The 27,529-nt window shown below is 42.4% G+C and overlaps 2 long non-coding RNA genes across 2 annotated transcripts; both read left to right on the top strand.

The window, feature by feature from the left end:
- The first annotated feature begins 897 nt into the window (after nucleotides 1-897).
- LOC117454386 (uncharacterized) lies at nucleotides 898-2,222 on the top strand. Its single transcript, XR_004552976.2, has 4 exons — nucleotides 898-1,027; nucleotides 1,139-1,171; nucleotides 1,323-1,584; nucleotides 2,136-2,222. It is a non-coding gene; the product is annotated as an uncharacterized lncRNA (long non-coding RNA).
- Nucleotides 2,223-2,361: 139 nt separating this feature from the next.
- Nucleotides 2,362-27,125, top strand: LOC139434690 (uncharacterized). Its single transcript, XR_011644009.1, has 2 exons — nucleotides 2,362-2,453; nucleotides 26,981-27,125. It is a non-coding gene; the product is annotated as an uncharacterized lncRNA (long non-coding RNA).
- Nucleotides 27,126-27,529: the final 404 nt, after the last annotated feature.

The following is a 27,529-nucleotide window of genomic DNA, read 5'->3' as shown; positions in this document are numbered from 1 at the left end:
GTTATAACAGAAGATTGATTTACATATCTGACCACAAGGTGGCGTCAAACTCCTTTATCTGATAGCCTACTCTACACATATAGTCCTTCTGAAGTCTGGCACCAGGGTCTGATGTCATGTAACTCCTAACTAATAACTAAACACTCGACTGCTTACGGTTCACTTCCTTAGCTTAGCACTGATGCATGGAAGTGGAAGCTTTCCATTTTGACTACCCACCACATTTAAAACTACACAGCTACTGAAGTGTCGTGGTATCATTTATTTCGACCATTTTTATGGAATTAACATAATCTTTGTTCGACTCTGGATCAAATGTTGCACCTAGAAAAAGCATATTTTCTGTATTGAAATGATTGCTTTATTACTGATGATAAAGATATGAAATGTTGCTCCCTTAAAGCAGAGTCCATCTCGAGGAGGGGGCTGGACTTCGTCTCTCTTCACATTCACTTCTGGTAAAGAGACTATGAGAGACTTCCTGTGCAGGTTGTTTCTAAACTTAAACTTGAATTCCTCCATAACACTCCATCGCTGCGTTTCAACTATTTGGTTAAAGCTGTTGCACACATTTTCATATCAAATATTGGTGAGAAGGCCCACGGATTATAAAGTGAGAATGACGCCTGCAATTGTATCGCCTTCTTAAAACTGTGTGCACTTTATTTCTTCTGGAAAGACTTTATGTAGCAGCCTTTAGAGAAGCATCAAGGATATGCTAACACCTTATCTCTGTTCATCATTAGAGGATATCTAAACCAAGGTGCAAACAACGTGCCGTGTTAAAAGCTGCTCAGTGTGTGAGCTTAGTGTAAAAGGGAAGGAAGCCCTGACCGTGTGAAGAAGTTCAAACTAAACCTCCGTTTCCATTACATTGCATTTTTTTCTCTGTAGTTCCTGATTTCTCTTCATATGCTGCAGTTTCAGTCTTTCTATTTGCACAAAGTAGAAGAATTTCTCAGAAGCAGATTATCAGTGTTGGATGTGAAGATGGGACACACTTTGCTCTGTCTACGGGGTTTTTTCTGTGAGTACTTTTCCAGTTTTAATTGCCATTGATAAAACGTTTTAAATGCCTGAGTTAATATATATTTCTGTCAGTTTGATAATGTCTGATTTAGTTTCATACGTATTTCAGTTCTGAATTTACTTTACCGTGGACAAGCTCAAGGTAATTATACAATTTTCATACTTTTTTCTACTCATTCTAGACAAATCTACCGATGTAACTCTCCAAACAACATGCGTTTGGTCAATGTATAATACTGTTTTCAACAAAAAGGAAACACATTTTACTTTTTGTATCTTGTGATGGTATCTAGATGCTGGACTGACCATTGAGCCAAACTGGACAACTTTTTTCATCGGAGAGTCTGTTACCTTCAAGTGTGACATTACAGGAGAAAAAGACAGCCACTGGTTTCACTCAATCTACTGGAATGATCAAGAATGGATTCGTAACAACAAAATATGAGAGCTATAAATTACATTCTCTAACTCCATACAACAATGGTGCATACCACTGTTTTGTTTATCAGAAGGGCTCAAACAAAGAAAAGCAATAAATCTATCTAAATGTATCAGGTAAGTGATCAAAGTAATACCACCATGACCAATGTCAATACAAACATTTATTTATGAGCCATGTTGATGTGAACACGCAGTTTGGACAAGTTCTAATATATAATCTGTCAATTATTGTAATGTTTTAAACGTTTGAACAGCTCCACTGACGCTGTATAGGCAGGTGAAGTATACTGTACCATCCTGTGCTTTTCGTTATCACAAAATAATGAGTATTAAAATAAGAATAAGAAGACAGCGATCAGTTTCTTACATCAAAGCATTTACATAAAGATAATACTTCACCAACAAACCTTGTTATACTTTAATACCTGTGACAAATGGATTGTTTTCACATTGACAGTTTCTGAGAGTAAGTCATTTATTATCAGTTCATCTTTTTTTTGCTGTATATACAAATAGTATTTTGGTTATTATAGTTAAGTACAGTTCACACTTACATTTGTTTTTACATACTGTATGCAGAAAATATGTAGGATCCAAGGAGTGCATGTAACCCACCAATTATACATCATAATGTTATCATTCTGTGAAATGTTGTTTTCCAACAGCCAGACCTAAGGCTGTCCTCTCTGTGTCTCCATCGTGGCCGAGTCCTGGAGCCGCAGTAACTCTGGACTGCAGCGTTGATCCTCCTTCTGCTGGCTGGAGCTTCTACTGGTATAAGGCTGTTCCCAAACCGTCACACAACTTCTACAACTCCTACTCCTACGACTATGAGCTGCTACCTGGCAGCGAGAATGGGACTGAACAGCATCTCTTCATCATTGATGGACAAACACACACAGCAGGATATGTGTGCAGAGCAGGAAGAGGAGATCCAGTGTATTACAGTGGGCCGAGTGAACCTAAGTTTGTCTGGTCTGGAGGTCAGTATGCTCTTCCTTTTTCTTTCTTTCTGTAGTGTGTACCACCAGAAGGCCAACACATGTCTTTGTCAAAGTTTGCCTGGTCTTGAGGTTTGTTTTGACTTTTCCATTATTGCTAAATGGAACAAATTCATTGTAGTGCCGTGAAAAGAGAGTCGGAGGCGGTGTATTAAGAATGGAGTTCCAATCTTTATTATCCATTAATATCAGAGAGGTTAACACATGCACTGCTCTGCCTGATGAGCTAGCAGGAATGGCAGCTAAAGCTACAGGTGTTCCCCACTAAAGGGTCCGTGTGGCAACACAATAGGCAAGGTGAATTATGGTCCCACATGGCGTCCCCACACAAGCCCCCCCCAGAAAAGTGCAGAGCCTGAAACTCCAAGTTCTTGGAGAGTGTGAAGGAGGATCTGATGGTTCACCGTGTCGAATGCAGCAGACAGGTCCAACAGGATGATGACAGAGGAGTGGGAGGCTGATACACTGATATACACCTGATCATCAGCAGGAGAGGACTCTTTAAAGTAGAGACACTACATACTGATATACACCTGATCATCAGCAGGAGAGGACTCTTTAAAGTAGAGACACATACTGATATACACCTGAACATCAGCAGGAGAGGACTCTTTAAAGTAGAGACACTACATACTGATACACACCTGAACATCAGCAGGAGAGGACTCTTTAAAGTAGAGACACATACTGATATACACCTGAACATCAGCAGGAGAGGACTCTTTAAAGTAGAGACACTACATACTGATATACACCTGAACATCAGCAGGAGAGGACTCTTTAAAGTAGAGACACTACATACTGATATACACCTGAACATCAGCAGGAGAGGACTCTTTAAAGTAGAGACACTACATACTGATATACACCTGGACATCAGCAGGAGAGGACTCTTTAAAGTAGAGACACTACATACTGATAGACACCTGGACATCAGCAGGAGAGGACTCTTTAAAGTAGAGACACTACATACTGATATACACCTGAACATCAGCAGGAGAGGACTCTTTAAAGTAGAGACACTACATACTGATAGACACCTGGACATCGTAAATTCAACCTGATCTTTCCTCAGAGCACCAGCCTCACACCTGGAGTTAATCTGCCAAAGAAAGCCACATTATTGACCTGAAAGTACACAAAAAAGCAGACTCCGATGCTCCACGAGTTGAAATTACACCGATAGCTGCTACGGTTCTTCAACAAAACGTTCAAATGAGACACACACACACACACACACACACACACACACACACACACACAGATCGGCGCAGAGACACACGTTCACTAAGCGGAAAAACGATATAACTATATTCCTATGTGTACACATACTTGCCACATAAAGCTGATACTGAGTCATTACTATCATTGTTGTTGTCTTTCCTTCTGTCACACTAATGAGTAAGTCTATCTATACAGAAGCAAAGCTTGCATTGCATATTAGAACTTGAATTTGGCCACTGTTAATAATAATAATAATAGATTTAATTTGTTAGCGCTTTTACAGGTGCTCAAAGACCCGTATTATAGCTGCAATATGTAAAATTGGCCCTTAGCACACTGTTGCGTCCCGGCTCACAGAAAGTAACTTGTAACCAGTTGGAATTGGTAAATTGGAAGTTGTTTGATTAAAAAGTGCGCAGTAAAATTGGCAACAAACAGTCACTAACAAACGAAAAGGCCACAGAGGCACTGGTTTAAATGAACAACAAAAGGAACTAAGGTAGACTCTTTAAATAAGAGTTTTAAACAAGTTGGCACGCAAGCAACATGACTAACAAACAAATAAACAAAAGAAAACCTCACTTCTAAAGTGGGAAGAATAATAGGCTGTTATAAAACACATCTCTTATACATAATACACAGCTGCAAACACGTATAGACAGGTTAATGGGCAGATAGAAGGCGGCGGCCGTAACCCACACCATCGGGGACGTGTTGCCTATGCTGTTAAGTATTTTATTTTGGTGAGTCTGTCGCCAGCCAGTATTGCTAGAATATAAACCTTTATTAATTGACCAACAGCTTTGGTCCAGGTTTACATCCTATCAGCTACTGCAGCGGTTCCCAACCTGTGGGTCGCGGTCCGCGGACCACTAGGGGCATTGCAAGTGGGCCGCCAAATAATTTCCTTTTTTTCATTTTAATGAATGAATACATTTTATTTTTACAGGCTAAAGACACGAACATAACAGGAGAAATAAAGATACAGTCAGTAGGATCCCTTCAACATTTCACAAACAAAAGTTGGTTGACAACCAAATACCACCAAAAACACAACATGGAATAGTTATAGTTCCTTGATCCCACTCTTCCTTAGAGCTAATTATTTCCCATTTGCGTGTTGAGCCGTCCTTTTTTTTGTGGCAATAATTTTTTACAAAAGAAATTGTATTTGTAATCTACTCTTCAAACACCTTAAATTAAGATTACTCCTTGATTGACTTTAAAAAAATATGTATTTTAGCCAGAAGAATAGTTGTATTTATTAACTGTGTGCGGTCTTCATCTAAAAGCCAAAATAAAAATATTAAAACATTTTCATTATTAAGATTTATTTTAATTTTAAACTCCTTTCCTTTCTCTTTCTTGATCCTCCTTAGCAACGGTCATTACAGTCCTTAGCAACGGTCTGTTCTACTGGATTTACAAAGTGTCACATGTTGTGAATTGTTCTGAACTTCATTTAGCCTCCGTATTGTTTATGGTTGAATATGGGTGGGCCGTTAAACTATTAACTATAATAACTTTAATCTAAAACTGAACTAAAACCAATGTAACTAGCCTAACTAAAAATTAACTGAAATAAGAAAACACGTTTTAAATTAATCAAAGGAAACTTAACACACTATATAAACATCCTAAAAATTTACTAAAACTATCAATTAAAACTTATCTTAACTCATTGAAAATGTAGTAACTTACTATAAACTATTAATAACGTTAACCTAAAACTTAACTAAAACTAATTTAACTAGCTAACACTGAAAACTAAAACGTTGTGCCCGCTGCTCTTAAGTTCTCAGTTCTCGGTGGATCCGATAACGCTAAGCTTCTGCGGCGCGGTGTAGGATGCTGCGGCGGTTTGGGAGGCAGGAGTTTCCCGGTGGCGATGGAAGGCAGGGGGACGGTCTTTAGGATTTCTGGCAAACGCTCGGACTTGATGAGGACACAATTTGGCCGAGGTCTGTAGCCGGAGAAACCCTGGTCCTTGGCGGGGGATCTGGGCTTTTTGGAGATGGGGGGGCAAGGGCGTCTGCTGGTTCATGTCATCAGACCCCGACTTCCTGAGTTTCACGGTGGCGATGGAAGGCAGGGGGACGGTCTTTAGGATTTCTGGCAAACGCTCGGACTTGATGAGGACACAATTTGGCCGAGGTCTGTAGCCGGAGAAACCCTGGTCCTTGGCGGGGGATCTGGGCTTTTTGGAGATGGGGGGCAAGGGCGTCTGCTGGTTCATGTCACCAGACCCCGACTTCCTGAGTTTCTCCGCCAGCCGCCTGGTCACCTCTATAGCCTTCAAGTGGTCCATCTTCAGGGTCTTCCTCTCCTCTTCCACTCTCTGGTTCTCCTCCTTCAGGTTGTCGTACTCCGCCTGGTACACCCCGAGGCTTCCCTTCAATGCCATCAGCTCTTTGTTCAGGCGCCTGTTGTCCCAGCCGAACAGCTGCATCTTCTGTATGGCGTCGTCCGGCCGGCGGGCCAACATGTGCCGGAGCTCCTGGATCACCTCGTCCTTTTGCTCCAGGAGACGTACGCTCTGAGGTTTCCCAGTGAGCAAATACAGGCGGTGCTGGGCCTTCATCACTTTCACATAGGCGTGAGGGCTCTTCTTCTTCTCCCGAGTCCACTCCCGCCGGGAAGTGTGCTCACTCGCGCCCGGCACCTGAACGTTGCACTTGAGCTTGAGCTTGAGCCTCTTCATCTCCAGCCACATTTGCCTCATTTGGAGCTCATATTCTTTGATGGTGATTTTTTGCGCGTCCTGGCAGCTTCTCTCCTGGTTGAGTCGCAGCTGCAGCCGCACCACCATGTCCTCTCGTGTCTGCAGCTCTTTCTCCAGCATCTCCTTCTCCACTGCGATCTTGGCCAACTTCATCTCCCCCAGCATCTGGTCCCTGTCGGCAGAAACCATGCACACGTCCTGCGTCATCTTGCTTTCCACCAAATACTGGCTGACTTTCTCCAGCCGGCTCTTCACGCAGCGCCTCTCCATCCTCAACCTGGCCAGCTTCACCCTCTGGACGTCGGTCTCGCAGGTCTGATCTTGGAGTTTCCCCTGCAGCTGGTGGATCTTTTTTTTTAGCAAAGATTGCTGCGCCTGTTCCTTGAGCTGGTTTCGCAGGAGGAGGTTTCTCTCCGCCTCCACTCCGTCAGCATGGATGATCTTCAGCGTTAGCCTCTTCTCCAGGTCTAACATTAAGGCCCTCAGATCGATGATCCCTTGGCCATGGGCGTTACTGTTTTGCGTCATCTTCCTCTCTTGATCGCGGAGTTTCATCTTCAGGTCACGTTTCTTCTTGACTTCTGTCTCCATGTGTTTCATGAGATTTCGCTGCTTCAACGCCTCTTCTTGGTACATTTCTGCTGCCGTTACGAGGGCTCTGTTTTCTTCCCGCAATTTCTCCATGTCGACTTCCAGGTTTGCATACTTATTTTCCCACCCCACTTTCTTATTCTCCCAGTGGTCGATTGTCATGTGTAAATCATGTACCTTGGCCTTGTGTACATCGTCCAGTCGTCTGTGTTTTTTCAGCTCCTCTGACTGTCTCTCACACTCGTGTTTCGCCACCTTCAGTTTTTCCCGGTAAGGTTTCAGACTCTCGTAGCGTTGTTTGTATGTCAACGCAAACTCTTTCGATTTTTTTGCCTCCTTCTCGAGGCCTGCCACTTCCTTGTCCTTCTTCCTATGCAGTTCTCGCTGCTCTTCTAATGTCTTGATGCTGAAGCATTTATAGCCGGTCAGCTCCTCCACATTATGAGACAGTTTCTCCACCAGTATATTCAGCATCCTGTTCTCCTTTTGATGGTTTCCAAACATTTCTGCTTCTTTCTCCTTCTGTTGGCGGAGAGACTTCTCCACACATAACTTGTTCTGATACTCCAGAGACTCTCGTTTGAAGGAGTACATTTTCTGCTCAGAGTCTTTCTTCTCACTCGCACTGACAGTCTCTAGATCCCTGTGTTCAACTTTCAACTTGTCCAGTTCCTCTCTCATCTTTTCTAACGTGAACGTCTGATTTCTGACAGTGTGATTCAGTCCAGCATTCTTCAGCTCCTCTTTCTTCAGATCCATCTCAGCTGTGACCATGGAAGAGATTTTCCTTTTCTGCTCTGCGTTTTGGTCCATCAAATGTTTCTCATTTATTTTTGCTCTGTGAATTTCATCCTGGAGGCCATGCAGGGCGACATTCCTGGCTTTAAGGTGGTTGGCGGACTGCATTTTGACTTTGTTTCAGAGGAAATTATCCTGTGTTCGGTAAATCAGTCTCTGTTTCTGTGAAACTGAACCAGAACTGAACTTTTTCAGTTTTTTGTCTGTGATGTTTACACACCTTCCGGCGCAGACTGAAAACTCATCTCTTTCGACTCCACTTCGAGCGATAGAATGACTAACAAAGAACTGCTAACAGAACACTTATATACTAATAAAGGACTGGCTTATCTAAAGCCAGTTGAGTAGCACTTGAAACGATTAGCTCTTTGAAACCTGATGTTCTTATATGATTCTGTTTTCTTCAAGGTTGTGTCTTCCTGGTCAAATGTACTTATTGTAAGTCTCTTTGGATAAAAGAGTCAGCTAAATGCAATGTAATGTAATGAGGTCATCGCATTCCGTGCCTTTGAAGATAGAATGTGATGACATCATATACTGCAGCCATTGCAACCGTGGTGACGTCATCACATTCTATCATGACACCACTGTCTCTTCAGCATTCTTTCAGCTACAGAAACCAGTCACAACATATTCAGTCTTTTCAGCACATGATGGGAACCTTTCAACTTTTCATACTTATATATTATATATTTATTCAGATTTAAAAAAAAAAAGTTTTAACATGTAACTCAATGGGAGGAACCTTCAAATCCTCTTTTACCTACACCTTGCGCCAAATGCTTTAGAGACTTCATTCCAACTTTAAAATAATCTCAAGTCATTCTTCAGATTTTTGATATTTTTTACACTTTTTGAGATATTTAACTTAGTTTGGACCTTGGTAAAGAGGCCTTCTTCAGATTTTAACATTAGTGTGAATTGCGCACCTCGTTAAGCCTTATGCTACGTTCACACCGGACGTGATGCGATGTTTGGGGGCGGCGCGATTACATGTAAAGTCAATACAGAGACGCGGACAGACGCAAATTCGCTCCGACGGCGAGCATGAAGCGGTGGACGCGACGCGAATCACGCGATTGAACTGTTGAACAAACGCGAGAGTTCAATTTTTTCAACTCGAGCGTCAAATTCACGTGGCGCGTTCTCGCGGAAGCCAATCAGCGGTGAGGATCTCAGCCTGCCGTTACTGACGTTCAACCAGAAAACATCAGCCATTAGCTGTTAGCAGTTAGCACAGACAGCTCCTCATATCTGTTCAGAAAACTGTACAGAAGTTAAACAACAACAAACCACAGACTGTCTGTGTCATGGCGAATACAGTCACTGGTTTATTTATGTCTGTAGGCCGTTGTTATGAGTGTGGAGTGAGCATAGGGTTGGGTTGTAACGGAATACATGTAATCAGAATACAACAATCAAGTAACTGTATTCAGCTCGCTCGAGTAATCTGATTACAGTTACTTTAGTAAACCTGAAGTGAATACATTTTGGATTACTTATTGGAATTATTGGTGGAAAGATTTCCTCTCACCATTTAATATTCAAGTAGTAACAGCCGAATCATCACAGCCCACAAAACCTATTACCGCCGCAGATGGACCAAAAAAGCGTTTGAAAAAAAATTGCGGGTCCACTCACTGAAACAATAACAACGAAACATGGAGGAACAAAAGTCTGCGTTTAAATCGCGTGTGTATATAGGTGTGTGTGTGTGGTTTTTAAAAACACATCAGCCTGCGGTCGCTCTTTAGTCTTTAGCCTTACTAATGAATTATTTCTGAAGGTAACACAGTGAAGGCGGCGTGTGAAGGCGGCGCGTGAAGGTGGCGTGTGAAGGCGGCGTGTGAAGGTGGCGCGTGAAAGGCACTGTGCGGCACGCTCGTCTTCTCAGAGGCTGAGTTAACCCTCCCGCTGCCTCCTGGCGCTGCAGAGATTTCATGAAGTGAAGGAGGTGTTCCTTCTATAAAGCAGATACTGTGAGAGTCACGGACATGAATTCATAGATCAAGGCAGACTGGTACACACACTCCTGTTTTGCCAATCCGGTGCTTAAACTATAGCTCTACACCCCTGGCCGAAATGTCCTTAAAATGAAGTCTGAGTTCGACATTTTAATTCATGTCCTGCCAACACTGGCAGGACAGAAGGCGACACGCCCGTTCTAAGCCGTGTCCCTCACTCCTCACATCCCAAGCTGCATCCCCAACAAGTGTATTATGTTGTTACATCGTTTCAGATGTGATGTTTCAGCTGTGCTCTTGATAAGCCATTAAAACAGTAAAACACGTTCAGTTTCCTTTTGCTTTTTTGTGTCTCCTGTTCACCAAAACATACCATCTGTGATGGAAAAAGAAAGTAATCTAAAAGTAATCTGATTACTTTTTTAAGACACGTAACTGTATTCGGATTACTTTCAGAGCCATGTAATCAGTAATCAGTAACTGATTACATTTACAAAGTAACCCTCCCAACCCTGATTATAATACAACGTTAGCTTAGCCTGGTCGGCCCAATCTCCATTCAGAAAACAAGCATTTTAAAAGGTGTTTCTCTGCCGCCTGTCTGCAGACTTGTCAAAGCATTAATTCATGGTTTTTACTAACCGGTATCAGTGTGTTGTTACGTCGGCATCATTTAGAAACGTGTATTACAATTAAATCACGGTAAAATATGTTCATGTTGTTGTAGCTGTAGCTCCCGAGCCAGCGCGTCTTGTTTGAATGATGCGAGTAAACACAGCTGGCAGCCGCGGTGAAACTCGAGCGACTAGAGCGATGCGATAGGTCTGAACGCAGCATTAGAGTGTGTTATGTCACAGTGGAGCAGAGCTTGAAATTCGACTTAACATTTCTTTTTCAACCGGCCATAACTCCCAAACCCTGCACTCATCTTTTTTCATGAAAAACGTAGGAAAACCTCGCAAAAATGTTTAACAAAATGCCTCTTGAGGGCATGAAGTGACAAAAACGTTCAACATGTCTCCATTAAGGCCCATTGTAAATTCAGCCTGATCTTTCCTCAGAGCACCAGCTGCACACCTTTAGTAAATCTGCCAAAAATGCCACATTATTGACCCGAAAACACACAAAAAGCAGACTCAGACGCTCCTCAGGATCCTGACATGCACCACGCGTTAACATTTTACCGATAGCTGCTACCGTTTTTAAACTATAGTTAGAAATGCAAGAGGTTTATTTCTCATTCAGAACAATGGAAAGGCTCTCCTTTCACTGCTCATCTCCATGGTAACCTTTGATCTCTGGGCTCACACAGGTGTTTGATAAGCTGTCACCATGGTAACCTTTGATCTCTGGGCTCACACAGGTGTTTGATAACGCTGTCACCATGGTAACCTTTGATCTCTGGGCTCACACACACAGGTGTTTGATAACGTCGTCACAAACAAAACAGACTGGAGTCTCATTCTATTATTTTCTGTCCGATGGAGACTTCATACTGACTTCATCATGTTCCACATATTTTATACATTAGTGGTGCCGTATGGTTTTAGTGAATATGTGTACCTTGATTTAAAGTGTTACCTGTGTGTGTGTGTGTGTGTGTGTGTGTGTGTGTGTGTGTGTGTGTGTGTGTGTGTGTGTGTGTGTGTGTGTGTGTGTGTGTGTGTGTGTGTGTGTGTGTGTGTGTGTGTGTGTGTGTGTGTGTGTGTGTGTGTGTGTGTGTGTGTGTGTGTGTGTGTGTGTGTGTGTGTGTGTGTGTGTGTGTGTTGATCATTAATGCAGGTGTGAGGCTGTCTGCACACTGTTAAAAATGATTTGTTGACTCAACGTGACTAAGTCAAGTCATCTTGTTGCTGTGATTGAGTTAAGTTGTCAAGTTGATTCCACATTTACTGTCAAGTCTATTACACTTCAATACATTAGTTGATACAACTTGTAGTCTGTTGACTCAACTTCATGTGTCAAGTTATTTGGACTAGAAAATATTAGTTAAGATAACTTAAGAAGATTTTGGTTAAACGTATTTGATTGAGTTCTTAAAAATGTGTTAATCAAGTTAGCTCAACATGTACAACTGTGTTTGTTCAACTTCTAGTACCAAGTTAACCAGGACAAGCAAACTAATAGCTACAAAGTTATACGATACATCAACATGAGAACTAGCTTAGTCTAAACTATATTAACACATGAAAAAATAGCTGAAAAGACATTTCAATCAGGACTGTTATTACAATATCAATACCTGAAGAAATGAAGAACTCCAACCCACACACTCATTAACTGTTCAGTGTCCATTCTGGGTTGCTGCAGTAAAATGCATAGAAGATGGTATCTCTCTTAACTTAACTGTCAGTCAGAACATTAAAACATTCTAACAGTACTGAAATATCCACTCTGTTCATGGTTGCTGTACAACATAAAATACACACTAGTGTCTCTCTGACACTTCCTCAAAATAGAGCAATAGAAAATGAACACCAAATAAACTGGTGTGACCCACAGAGGGGCTATACATTTGTTTTCCTCTTGGAACAGTGGACAAAAAATGAAAATGCATCATTTGGGACGGATGCAGAGACATCTTCCTAGGCCATCTCTCTAACTGAGCAATATATTCTTCAGAGAGTGGACCCAGGGAGTGCACGAGTCCAACCCAATTCCCATGAACAGGCGCTGAATCACCTCAGAGGTGTATTTCAAGTCTTTTGGATAGTCAAGGTTCTGCATGTACTGCAATCCCATCAGGTTCACAAAAGCATTGGGTACATCACCAAGGTCACGTATGACTATCCTTTCCTCGATCACGAGGGCGACATCGTTGTAGGAAGCTGGAAGAGGTTCCTTCACATCTTCAACGACTAAAAGGACTCCAGTCACCATTCCCTTGATGACGTCCTCTTCAGGGTCCGTTGGCTTCATGCAAAAAGAAACAACAACGAAAGTGCTTTAGAGATGCTTTGGCATATGTGCATACACAGACGACGCCTGAAACGACTAGTGTAACCCTGTGAACTCGTTTTTTGTATCATCTTGAACGACGTTTCAGCGCTTACCTCACACATCTTCGTGATCGTTGAAGGATTCTCCCTCATGTACCATGGTAGGCCCTGCAACACTGCTGCCCTCTTCCTTTGGTTCGATGCCTGCCAAAACACATGATACATTAATATTGCTCGTTGCTATCATAATTATATGACCCCCTCACTCCACAAGGCATGCTGGTTATTTGCACTACGTTCACAGCTAACTGAATAGATTCCTTCATATTCCGTGTGTCCGTGTGTGGCCTGCCTTCTCTGACCCTTGCCTGCCTCACTATCCCTTAAGCCTTTGTACCACCATGTTGTTTATTAAATCATTGAACTGCATCAGGCGCCTGCTTTTGGGTCCTTCCCCTGTATCCCGTCGTAACAATTACATTGAGTTTACACGAGAACACATGAATGAATGTGGAAAGGCAGCTCTATTGCCTCAAAGTACTTTAAAGTAAAGAACTGTACTTACATCCTTGTCGAGGCTCTCCATTAAGGATGTAATTTCTTTGATCCCCTCAAAGCGCTTTGACCTGAACAACTGAAGGAATTTCTGCAGGTGGCTGTCCAGACCCTCATAGAGCCAATTGAGGTCCATCGACATCAGCCTGGTGAATTCCTTGACGATCTATATGAAGAAGTGACATTACATAATTTTAGTCCAAGTTAAAAGTGACCTACGTTTTCACATTTCACAAGCTGCCCAGATGCAATATTTGGTATTGCACAAGCATATATATGTCAAACCATATACAAATGTTGAACATGCAATACATGAAATAGAAGAACATTATTACGATTTAACAGCTCTGTCAAGACTTTCAGAATTGGAATATAAACAAATATACGTCTGGAAGATGCATCTAAAACATATTCAATCGGCTCAATCACTTTAAAATTATTCTTGTAAAAAGTTTCTCTTTTGTATTCAGAGCCAAAAGGTCCGCCCTTTGACAGGACACGTAGGGGGTTTGCTTTTTTAACTATCTCTGTTATAGCAGTGGTGACTGCACTATTTACTGCACAATTGTGGTTGATCAGTACACTTCCAATTATGTGTGGTGTGCACTCTTCCACAGCTGAGCTAATGCTACATAGCTCGTTTATAATTTCCTGGGTTTTTGTCTTAGACACATGCAAAATCGTTTGCATACGCAGTAAGAAAGATGCAACTTTCTGTTGAAACAAATCATGCAGGTCTTGATCCTCTATGTCAGGGGTCTTCAACTAAAATGCAACGAGGTCCAGTTAGAGAAAATGTCCCCATGCAAAGGTCCGGAACATCAACATGTCTAAGTTGCTTCATGAATTAGTGTGATATGTATTGAAGTGACCTGTAGCTTTATCAACGTCTGCATGTAATCAACAACTGACTGCCAATCAAATAAAGAAAGTACAATTCAAAAACAACAATATTTATTGTCAATTAACATTACTTAAATACTGTGGATATGTGTAATGTTTAAATATTGAAGTTAAATGCATCAATCTGGTGCACTTTGAGAGCAACATTAAGAGATCTATGGATACCTCTCTCAACACCCAGATGAAACAGAACTGTAGCATATTTTCCTTTTAGGATATTTTACAAATCACTCCCCTTTTAAACTCTATTGTTGTTATTTTTAACAACTGTTTTGTTGCTGTCATATAGTATTTTATACCTGTTTTTCATTTAGTCTCATTAATAACTATAATCAGGGTTCTTACACCTTTTCCAAAGTCAAATTCAAGCACTTTTCAAGCATTTTCAAGGTGCATTTTCCAGCATCTTACAGCTGTTGTAAATTACATATTTATATACACATACTCAAATGATTATTTCCCTACCTCACATTAAATCAGATGTTCTTTATGCGATAAACAACCACATGTGTGTTTCGTGATAGCCTTCTACATGAGGATGAAAAATTAAAGAAAAGAAAACTAAGTTTAATATTTCAAAATTAGTGACCTGTACGTAGACTAGGCCTCCCCTGAGCCAATACAATCAGCCAAAAACAATCAGCCTTTTCAATACATTATTGATTACTATTTTTGAGGTACTTTTAGGTTGGCAGTAAACACAAGTCAGAGGTAAATGGTGTACTTCTCCTCCACTGCATGTATTAATAACGTTAGTGACTTCACAGATGTGGATGAATGATGTGAAATCTAATCAAGTGTTGAATCAGACTTTAGTTCCACCTGGAGTAAATCCACCAGCTACCCTGCAGTCTACAAAGTACTTCAGACTAGCTGCACCTCCACCAGCTACCCTGCAGTCTACAAAGTACTTCAAACTAGCTGCACCTTCACCAGCTACCCTGCAGTCTACAAAGTACTTCAGACTAGCTGCACCTCCACCAGCTACCCTGCAGTCTACAAAGTACTTCAAACTAGCTGCACCTTCACCAGCTACCCTGCAGTCTACAAAGTACTTCAAACTAGCTGCACCTTCACCAGCTACCCTGCAGTCTACAAAGTACTTCAGACTAGCTGCACCTTCACCAGCTACCCTGCAGTCTACAAAGTACTTCAGACTAGCTGCACCTCCACCAGCTACCCTGCAGTCTACAAAGTACTTCAAACTAGCTGCACCTTCACCAGCTACCCTGCAGTCTACAAAGTACTTCAAACTAGCTGCACCTTCACCAGCTACCCTGCAGTCTACAAAGTACTTCAGACTAGCTGCACCTTCACCAGCTACCCTGCAGTCTACAAAGTACTTCAAACTAGCTGCACCTTCACCAGCTACCCTGCAGTCTACAAAGTACTTCAAACTAGCTGCACCTTCACCAGCTACCCTGCAGTCTACAAAGTACTTCAGACTAGCTGCACCTTCACCAGCTACCCTGCAGTCTACAAAGTACTTCAGACTAGCTGCACCTTCACCAGCTACCCTGCAGTCTACAAAGTACTTCAGACTAGCTGCACCTTCACCAGCTACCCTGCAGTCTACAAAGTACTTCAGACTAGCTGCACCTTCACCAGCTACCCTGCAGTCTACAAAGTACTTCAGACTAGCTGCACCTTCACCAGCTACCCTGCAGTCTACAAAGTACTTCAGACTAGCTGCACCTTCACCAGCTACCCTGCAGTCTACAAAGTACTTCAGACTAGCTGCACCTTCACCAGCTACCCTGCAGTCTACAAAGTACTTCAGACTAGCTGCACCTCCACCAGCTACCCTGCAGTCTACAAAGTACTTCAAACTAGCTGCACCTTCACCAGCTACCCTGCAGTCTACAAAGTACTTCAGACTAGCTGCACCTTCACCAGCTACCCTGCAGTCTACAAAGTACTTCAGACTAGCTGCACCTTCACCAGCTACCCTGCAGTCTACAAAGTACTTCAGACTAGCTGCACCTTCACCAGCTACCCTGCAGTCTACAAAGTACTTCAAACTAGCTGCACCTTCACCAGCTACCCTGCAGTCTACAAAGTACTTCAAACTAGCTGCACCTTCACCAGCTACCCTGCAGTCTACAAAGTACTTCAGACTAGCTGCACCTTCACCAGCTACCCTGCAGTCTACAAAGTACTTCAGACTAGCTGCACCTTCACCAGCTACCCTGCCGTCTACAAAGTACTTCAGACTAGCTGCACCTTCACCAGCTACCCTGCAGTCTACAAAGTACTTCAGACTAGCTGCACCTTCACCAGCTACCCTGCAGTCTACAAAGTACTTCAGACTAGCTGCACCTTCACCAGCTACCCTGCAGTCTACAAAGTACTTCAAACTAGCTGCACCTTCACCAGCTACCCTGCAGTCTACAAAGTACTTCAAACTAGCTGCACCTTCACCAGCTACCCTGCAGTCTACAAAGTACTTCAGACTAGCTGCACCTTCACCAGCTACCCTGCAGTCTACAAAGTACTTCAGACTAGCTGCACCTTCACCAGCTACCCTGCAGTCTACAAAGTACTTCAGACTAGCTGCACCTTCACCAGCTACCCTGCAGTCTACAAAGTACTTCAGACTAGCTGCACCTTCACCAGCTACCCTGCAGTCTACAAAGTACTTCAAACTAGCTGCACCTTCACCAGCTACCCTGCAGTCTACAAAGTACTTCAAACTAGCTGCACCTTCACCAGCTACCCTGCAGTCTACAAAGTACTTCAGACTAGCTGCACCTTCACCAGCTACCCTGCAGTCTACAAAGTACTTCAGACTAGCTGCACCTTCACCAGCTACCCTGCAGTCTACAAAGTACTTCAGACTAGCTGCACCTTCACCAGCTACCCTGCAGTCTACAAAGTACTTCAGACTAGCTGCACCTTCACCAGCTACCCTGCAGTCTACAAAGTACTTCAAACTAGCTGCACCTTCACCAGCTACCCTGCAGTCTACAAAGTACTTCAAACTAGCTGCACCTTCACCAGCTACCCTGCAGTCTACAAAGTACTTCAGACTAGCTGCACCTTCACCAGCTACCCTGCAGTCTACAAAGTACTTCAGACTAGCTGCACCTTCACCAGCTACCCTGCAGTCTACAAAGTACTTCAAACTAGCTGCACCTTCACCAGCTACCCTGCAGTCTACAAAGTACTTCAGACTAGCTGCACCTTCACCAGCTACCCTGCAGTCTACAAAGTACTTCAGACTAGCTGCACCTTCACCAGCTACCCTGCAGTCTACAAAGTACTTCAGACTAGCTGCACCTTCACCAGCTACCCTGCAGTCTACAAAGTACTTCAGACTAGCTGCACCTTCACCAGCTACCCTGCAGTCTACAAAGTACTTCAAACTAGCTGCACCTTCACCAGCTACCCTGCAGTCTACAAAGTACTTCAAACTAGCTGCACCTTCACCAGCTACCCTGCAGTCTACAAAGTACTTCAGACTAGCTGCACCTTCACCAGCTACCCTGCAGTCTACAAAGTACTTCAGACTAGCTGCACCTTCACCAGCTACCCTGCAGTCTACAAAGTACTTCAGACTAGCTGCACCTTCACCAGCTACCCTGCAGTCTACAAAGTACTTCAGACTAGCTGCACCTTCACCAGCTACCCTGCAGTCTACAAAGTACTTCAGACTAGCTGCACCTCCACCAGCTACCCTGCAGTCTACAAAGTACTTCAAACTAGCTGCACCTTCACCAGCTACCCTGCAGTCTACAAAGTACTTCAGACTAGCTGCACCTTCACCAGCTACCCTGCAGTCTACAAAGTACTTCAGACTAGCTGCACCTTCACCAGCTACCCTGCAGTCTACAAAGTACTTCAGACTAGCTGCACCTTCACCAGCTACCCTGCAGTCTACAAAGTACTTCAAACTAGCTGCACCTTCACCAGCTACCCTGCAGTCTACAAAGTACTTCAGACTAGCTGCACCTTCACCAGCTACCCTGCAGTCTACAAAGTACTTCAGACTAGCTGCACCTTCACCAGCTACCCTGCAGTCTACAAAGTACTTCAGACTAGCTGCACCTTCACCAGCTACCCTGCAGTCTACAAAGTACTTCAAACTAGCTGCACCTTCACCAGCTACCCTGCAGTCTACAAAGTACTTCAAACTAGCTGCACCTTCACCAGCTACCCTGCAGTCTACAAAGTACTTCAGACTAGCTGCACCTTCACCAGCTACCCTGCAGTCTACAAAGTACTTCAGACTAGCTGCACCTTCACCAGCTACCCTGCAGTCTACAAAGTACTTCAAACTAGCTGCACCTTCACCAGCTACCCTGCAGTCTACAAAGTACTTCAGACTAGCTGCACCTTCACCAGCTACCCTGCAGTCTACAAAGTACTTCAGACTAGCTGCACCTTCACCAGCTACCCTGCAGTCTACAAAGTACTTCAGACTAGCTGCACCTTCACCAGCTACCCTGCAGTCTACAAAGTACTTCAGACTAGCTGCACCTTCACCAGCTTTGAGAACACTTTCATGATCAATCATTATAAAACATATCATATATATTATTCTGAAACGAACCAATCAAACAATGACTATTTTTACTGTGTTTCACTATATTATGATGAGAATACTTTTCTACTTTCACTTGAGGAACATTTTGAATGCAGGACTTTTACTGTGAAAGAGTATTCCTACACTCTGGTACTTCTACTTTTACTCAAGTACAAGATATGAGTATTTATAATTTCACTACAAGATCTGAGTACTTATCCACCTCTGGTAGTGTATTAGTCTGAATTGTAGCCACACAATCACGCAGAGCTGCATAGAAATAGACTCACAATGGTAACAAGTGGAAAATAATATTTACAAATGTGTAAAATGATTTTAGGTAATTTGACTACTCAAGACTCCTGACTTATACATCTCCAAAGGAAGACTGTGTTCATTCTACAATCACATGGGATTAAAGCAACATGTAGTTTTACTTGTATAATACTTCAATTTTATATAAAAGACAGTTTGTTTTCATCTGTTTTCAAATAAAGAAAGTCTTGGCTTTCAGAATATTAAACTTGTTTCGGCAAATTCAGATGATAAATACAGCTTTGAAGCTTCGGCATGATTACAAGCGGAGAACGGAGTAACTTAACGTCACAGCAGGCAGAACAACAGCCGGTGTTTCTTGTGAGTGTTTCCCGGTACACAAACGCAAAAATACACAAACACACTCGCGAGCTTCCCCAGAACAGTAATACAAACGAAAATGTGTCTTCGGGTCAATGTGACTGATTTCGGGAAGGCCGCAGCGCAGATGTTTTATGTAGAAGCGAAGCAATTCTTTTCTTTTAATCTAAAAAGCGAACTATTCAGTCAGACAGCAATTTATTGTAAAAGTAAAGCATTTACATTTTCAAGCACTTTATCTCAATTTCAAGCACCATTCCCAAAATTCAAGCACCATTCCCAAAATTCAAGCACCATTCCCAACCTTGAAAACAGCACGTCACATTTCAAGCATTTTCAAGGATTTCAAGCACCCGTACGAACCCTGTATAATGATCATATCAAGGTGTGCCTTAACCTCACTGAGCTGAGGTTATTTGAGCCTCTCAGGAGAGAGCTCTCTTCCACCTGGTTGTAGAAAAGCTCTTTAAATTCGTTAGCATAGCTAGCTAACCAGATGCTAATAACAACAGATCGCCACTGTGCTTACAACTAAAGACACAGCCACGCAAACACTGCGGCATGTGTACGGCTCCTTATGGGTACTGCAATATGTTAAGGGCTGGAGCGGCGTTCCGGTGTTCAGCACTCCTTTCAGACGAGACATATACCACGTGAAGACACGTTACGCTCGTGTTGTGTTCATGAACCTGTCCTTGGCCAGGAAAAACAGGTACTCGCTTGTTTAATTATTTTTGCGGTCTAGATTTCTTCTTCTTTTTTGAAGTGAGAAGTTGTCCGTCTGTCGGACTGACTCCCTCCCCCCCACCCCCAAAACGAAAACTCTTCGGTTCTCCACGAATTACACAAGTCACCCAAATCAGTGTTAAAAAAGTGGGAGGCGCCGAAAAATCCCCTATTAATGTATTGATTATAGCTCCGGGTCCGTATAGGTCGGCGTCTGGGTCCGGACCGCGGTCTGCCTGTTGCCGACCCCTGCTCTATGTAATCATCTGTTGTTAAATCTAGATGGTCCGAATTTGTCTCATCAACATTCAACTCATTCAACCCACTATATACTCGCTATTTCACTCGGGCAGCTCTTAACTTCCAACCTACTGCTAGCTAGCTAGCTCGCTAACATGCTAACGTTTTTCCTAAAACGAACTAACGTTAAATATGAAATATGCATCAAAAGGTGTGGCGACAGTCAGACTGAGACAGAGACTAACGTTAGAGGATGAATTCGCATTGTCTGCTGATGAACTAGATTACATTTGAATGTACTTACTTGATAACTCCAGTCCGGGCTCTGAGCGAGGAAGAAAGATGGCAGCCAACTCGGATTTCAAATTCATTTCAGTTTTGGGACACTGCGTGTGACGTCATATTGCGGGCGCATGCGTGTTACATACAATGCAGAGGCTGACTCATGTTATCAATTTAATGCAACGGATTATTCTGAGTTTACAGATATTTTTCAAGTTGAAGTTTTTGTAACTCGTCTTAATGAGTTGTAATGGGCAGTGGGTTCACTCAGCATGATAACATTTGCCCATCTGACTAAAAACCAATATCCTTTTTAACAGTGCAGAGCCCTTTCTCGCTATCATTGGCAACAAACATTACATTACATTACATTACATTTAGCTGACGCTTTTATCCAAAGCGACTTACAATAAGTACATTCGACCAGGAAAACACAACCTTGAAGAAAACAGAATCATATAAGTACATCAGGTTTCAGAGAGCCAAACATTTCAAGTGCTACTCAACTGGCTTTAGGTAAACCAGCCCTTTGTTAGTATATAAGTGCTTTGTTAATAGTTCTATCCTCGAGGTGGAGTCGAAAGAGATGAGTTTTCAGTCTGCGCCGGAAGGTGTGTAAGCTTTCTGCTGTCCTGATGTCAATGGGGAGCTCATTCCACCATTTTGGAGCCAGGATAGCAAACCCACGTGTTTGTGCTGATGGGAACTTGGGTCCCCCTCGCAGCGAGGGTGCAGCGAGTCGTTTGGCTGATGCAGAGCGTAGAGCACGTGCTGGGGTGTACTGTTTAACCATGTCCTGGATGTAGGAAGGGCCAGATCCATTCGCAGCATGGTACGCAAGTACCAGTGTCTTGAAGTGGATTCTAGCAGTTACCGGAAGCCAGTGGAGGGAGCGGAGGAGCGGAGTGGTGTGGGAAAATTTAGGAAGGTTGAAGACCAGACGAGCCGCTGCATTCTGGATGAGCTGCAGAGGTCGGATGGCACATGCAGGTAGACCAGCCAGGAGGGAGTTGCAGTAGTCTAGGCGTGAGGTGACGAGAGCCTGGACCAGAACCTGCGTGGCTTTCTGGGTCAGCTGGGGACGCATCCTCCTGATGCTGTAAAGCGTGTATCTGCAGCAGCGGGTTGTAGCAGCGATGTTTGCAGTGAAGCACAGGTTGTTATCCAGGGTCACACCCAGATTCCTTGCAGTCTGGGTCGGGGAAACAACAGAGGGGCCGATGTTGATTGTCAGATCAAGAGTGGGACAATCTTTTCCCGGGAGGAAAAGCAGTTCAGTTTTGTCAAGGTTGAGCTTGAGATGATGATCAGACAGCCACTGAGAGATGTCAGCTAGACAAGCAGAGATGCGTGCGACGACCTGGGTCTCTGAGCGGGGAAAGGACAGAATTAATTGGGTGTCGTCAGCGTAGCAGTGGTATGAAAAACCATGCGGGCTAATGACAGATCCGAGCGAGTTTGTGTACAGGGAGAAGAGGAGGGGACCAAGAACAGAGCTCTGAGGGTCCCCTGTAGTTAATTGACAAGGGTCGGACTCGGACCCTCTCCAAGTTACCCTGTAGGTGCGGTCTTTGAGGTATGAGGTGAGGAGGGAAGGTGCAGAGCCTGATACTCCAAGTTCTTGGAGAGTGCGAAGGAGGATCTGACCAAACCATGTGTTTCTGTCTCTGAGCAGCTGTGCACGGCGGGTTATTATATTATTATTTTCTGGCTGCTGTACCATTTCCCTACTGGTTCTCCTCAGCATCCATTTCTCATGCTTAACTTTCACCAAACACACACAGAGATCCACACCTCAGGAACACTGCATCCTGCTCTGAAAATGCAGAAAAAGCTGAATATTTTATTAGCTGAATGGAAGCTGCTTTTAGCTACAGAGACCAAGTAAGTGTGTTGCTGAACTTAGCAGAGAAATGCAGAACAGTGAAATGATTTGAATCAAATTGTTACAGCTCAGATGCATCGCAATGACTTTGTTGAAAACTTGAAAGTGAAATGTTAAACTCGAAGAGTAGGAAAAATAGTGAAGAATATTTAAAAGAAAAGGTTTAAAAAAGGTATAAACAACATGTATAGCCTCAATGTCCTGAAATAGCTGAATAAGTTAATAGTTGAATGGTTTATAGCTGAAAGTATGAAGGAGTTAGATATTAAATGTAGTGAATGAATGTATATTAAGAAGAGTAGTTTCATGTCTTGTTACATAAGAATAGATCATATTTGTTAGGGGTTATTATGAGAGAATGCCTTATTAGGCCCATATTGAGCATATATGGCCAGAACTTTAGACGTCTGCTTCCTGTTCAAACAAGCCAGCCATGAGAAGTAGTTCATCGACTCAGTATAATTAAAATGTTCAGGATCAGAAGTCACTCATTGTAAAATGTCATGTGTCATGTCATGCGGAGGGAAGAGATTTGTAGATTTTTCAAAATATGAACATCCCATAGCTGACTACAAAAACTCAAAATCTTGTCAAGTATATTTCAATCAGGAGAGACGGTTTTAGAATACATAATTATAGTAATAAATAATGTAATGTAATGTAATGGAGTTTTGGCGATTAGGCCCCGTTGTGCAGGAGTATCATTCAGGAGGGGAGAACCGATCCGATGAAACCCCCCGGGGTCTAGACCCTGGTGGTGGTGAATGGATGGTTGGGTTAGACTGAAGGGGAGGGGCTTAGCTTGACCCTGGTGGTGGTGGTGAACATAGATATATATAAACACTAGATGGCTCATGGGAGATTTTCCAGCGTAGCTGACCGGCCGCCATCTTGCTACAGTTAACAATTACTCTGATTCGCGTTATGGTAGCTGTTGTAAGGTGAGTGATCTGCACAAAAATACTCTTAACTCGCTGAAATCTTGACTGATTTACAAACGGTTTGGTTTATTATAAACATGATTAGCATGGCTATGATACAGGATGCTTGGACATGTTGACATTGCAGCTTTTCTTTGTGTATGTGGTTGTATTTATTAGCTGGCTAATAACAAGAGGCTGTCAGTGAGACCTAGTATTACAAAGTTCACCCAGCAACTTTACACCAGTGGGAGAGGCAGAACTGCTCTTTCTTTCAACACAACTTAAGTTACACATGATTTCTTCCAAGTGGTTTGGCTTGTTAAAAACATCTTGCATTATGATACAGGAATTTGCTGGCTTTGTGTTTACAGAAGTACCTGACTATGCCGGACTTTTGTGCAGCCTGCGGATGCTCCAATCGCCGCTGTCTGCAAACAAGAACCCGTGGGATCACCACATATGTTTATGTTCGCTCAGTCTAATAAACCCATAACATGGTTGTGAAAGAATACCAAAGCTGAGGCTGGACGATGATTGATTGTTAGTGTGCCATGTGTCACTGTGTGTCTTATTGGTTTTGTGTTATACTGTATTTTATTGTGTGCAGCTGGTCCTTATCTCCAAGACACATTTAAAACAAATAACCTTGAAGTCCCATCTCTCCCCACCTGCTCCTGCTTCCTACATCCCCTCCACACCACACCAAGTTGTTCTTCTTAATAATAATAATACATTTATTTTGGGGGGCCGCCTTTCATAACACCCAAGGACACACAGGATAGTTTATGTTTAAATTGTTCCCTATATTGCATAGGGGCAATATAGGGAACAATTTAAACAGTGGATTTTGTGATATATCAGCCGGGGTGAGACAAGACAAACCACAAATGGACTACAGAAGGACATATGGTACAGTTTATATTATTCTTGGTCTTTTTTCAATAACATATTTCAAAGGTTCTGGATTTGTTTACAAATCTAGAAACTAAATACAAAACTAGGATGATATGAAGATCTCATGTCAAAAATAATTGTGATAAATTAGACAGAACTGGCCTGTCTGTGAGCACATTTTATGTTGGTTTGGTTCTTCTGATAAAGGTGTGAATATCTAAATAATATACCAACATATGCTATTGTCATTAGTTGTGTCCCTGTTCTTCAAGCTAAGGCATTGCTCAATTAACAACTCTTGGCTTACAGAGTGGTAACATGAGACCGATTTTTATATATAAAATATAAATGTATTTTAATTTTATAATTAATTTTAAATATTAACAATATAATAAAATAAATGGAAATATATACACTGGCAAATATTTAATATAAATACCTTGTGTGTGTGTATAGCTATTGCTTTATCTGATGTTATTTTCATATGAAAGTCCATGATTATAAGTATGCAGTATCATAACTACATCTTTGATGTTTATAAAAAACCAAACCGTTTGAAAATTGGTTGAAAATTGAGCAAGCTATGGTTATTTAAATAGTAAACCATAATGTTATGAATGAGAGCACTGCCTGTAGCAAGATGGCGGCCAAGTGGCAACGTCGGTCTCCATTGGCCAGCAGCGCGGGTGAGTCATCTAGTGTTTATATCTATGGTGGTGAATGGATAGTTGGGTCCGGTCTGAAGGGGAGTGGCTTAGCTTGACCCTGGTGGTGGTGAATGGATAGTTGGATCAGTCTGAAGGGGAGGGGCTTAGCTTGACCCTGGTGGTGGTGAATGGATAGTTGGGGTCAGTCTGAAGGGGAGGGGCTTAGCTTGACCCTGGTGGTGGTGAATGGATAGTTGGATCAGTCTGAAGGGGAGGGGCTTAGCTTGACCCTGGTGGTGGTGAATGGATAGTTGGGTCAGTCTGAAGGGGAGGGGCTTAGCTTGACCCTGGTGGTGGAGAATGGATAGTTGGGTTCGGTCTGAAGGGGAGGGGCTTAGCTTGACCCTGGTGGTGGTGAATGGATAGTTGGGTTCGGTCTGAAGGGGAGGGGCTTAGCTTGACCCTGGTGGTGGTGAATGGACAGTTGGGTTCGGTCTGAAGGGGAGGGGCTTAGCTTGACCCTGGTGGAACAGGAGGTGAAAAGGGGGGGAGGAGGGTTGCGTCGAGTCACCTGAAATGACAGCTATCAGAGGGGGAGAGCAGATTTAAAAGGGTTAGTGGAGAGCTATGATAGGCTCGTGAGAATAGAGCGAAGTGATTGGTTAAGCTGGGGAGTGACGCCCCCGATCACTTATTGAGAGGAGAGAGAGTAAAATGGAAATAGTAAATGAATGAGTAAAGACGGTCTTCCTGGTTGAACTTCATGTTTCTTATATCTAGTCAGAATATGTCTCTACTCCTGATATAAGACATAATAACTTCAGAAGTAACACTGCAGTGATTTATCATTATATTGTTAAGTCAAACAAATCTTATTTTAAACTGTATCTCAGATGAAATACATTCACATATTTATTGGAAAATCACAAACTTTTGAGCATTTGCGGCTTATTTTGTAACACAGCATCTCCTGATTCTGGTGAAATATCGTTCAACACGAGTTCAGATAATTACAAGATCTAAATATGTATGTGATGTGTAAGAATGGTTATGCTATATAATATGGAGGTAGATTAACTTGCTAACAAGCATCAGGTAGGATTTTTTTTTTTGAAATGGCAAGAGGGGTGAAGAGGGACTCCCTATCTTTTCTTTCTTTGTTTTTTCTCTTTCTTTTTGTATTATCGTTTACGTAATTTGTATCTGTGTATATATATTTTTTGTTGTTGAGGAAAACTAGAAAACAACACACCAACAAATGTTTTTTACTTTCAATGTAATTCGCCTACATTGTGCTCTTAATTCCTACATCATTTTACTTAATTAAGGTTTTTATTGCTTTATTTTTTGTGGAGTACTTATAGTTTTTGTATTATAATAGTACTTCTTCCACCTGATAAAACCCTCAGCTTTCTGCACGTGTTTATTCGCTGGCTTCTGTCGCCATCTAGTGGAAAACAGGCGAACAACACGTGTACTACAAGGCTCCTGATTGGCTTAAATTGCGATGTGCTGCTGTCTGATTGGCTGGTAACATTTCAACCGTCTAAAATCCGTCTTCCGTGTAGAAACAAACACATCTTAATGTTCTGTAATAATTACAGTCTAAATACATAATGTAAATAAGATAGTGTTCGTTATTAAAATACGTGTGTTGATTTATGTATTATTTTAGAATACATAAAGGGTGAATACATTCTCACACACATACATTCACAAAAATACTCTTAACTCGCTGAAATCTTGACTGATTTACAAACGGTTTGGTTTATTATAAACATGATTAGCATGGCTATGATACAGGATGCTTGGACATGTTGAAATTGCAGCTTTTCTTTGTGTATGTGGTTGTATTTATTAGCTGGCTAATAACAAGAGGCTGTCAGTGAGACCTAGTATTACAAAGTTCACCCAGCAACTTTACACCAGTGGGAGAGGCAGAACTGCTCTTTCTTTCAACATAACTTAAGTTACACATGATTTCTTCCAAGTGGTTTGGCTTGTTAAAAACATCTTGCATTATGATACAGGAATTTGCTGGCTTTGTGTTTACAGAAGTACCTGAATATGCCGGACTTGTGTGCAGCCTACGGATGCTCCAATCGCCGCTGTCTGCAAACAAGAACCCGTGGGATCACCACATATGTTTATGTTTGCTCAGTCTAATAAACCCATAACATGGTTGTGAAAGAATACCAAAGCTGAGGCTGGACGATGATTGATTGTTAGTGTGCCATGTGTCACTGTGTGTCTTATTGGTTTTGTGGTATACTGTATTTTATTTTATTGTATGCAAGACACATTTAAAACAAATAACCTTGAACCTTGAAGTCCCATCTCTCCCCACCTGCTCCTGCTTCCTACATCCCCTCCACACCACACCAAGTTGTTCTTCTTAATAATAATAATACATTTATGTTGGGGGGGCCGCCTTTCATAACACCCAAGGACACCTTACAGGGGCATAGGGGCAATATAGGGAACAATTTAAACAGTGGATGTTGTGATATATCAGCCGGGGTGAGTCAAGACAAACCACAAATGAACTACAGAAGGACACAAAAGGACACATGGTACAGTTTATATTATTCTTGGTCTTTTTTC

Source organism: Pseudochaenichthys georgianus, chromosome 10, assembly GCF_902827115.2.
Source record: "Pseudochaenichthys georgianus chromosome 10, fPseGeo1.2, whole genome shotgun sequence".
NCBI classification, from domain to species: Eukaryota; Metazoa; Chordata; class Actinopteri; order Perciformes; family Channichthyidae; genus Pseudochaenichthys; species Pseudochaenichthys georgianus.
The sequence above is the reverse complement of the archived record's forward strand: the minus strand, read 5'-3'. Positions and strand labels throughout refer to the sequence as shown.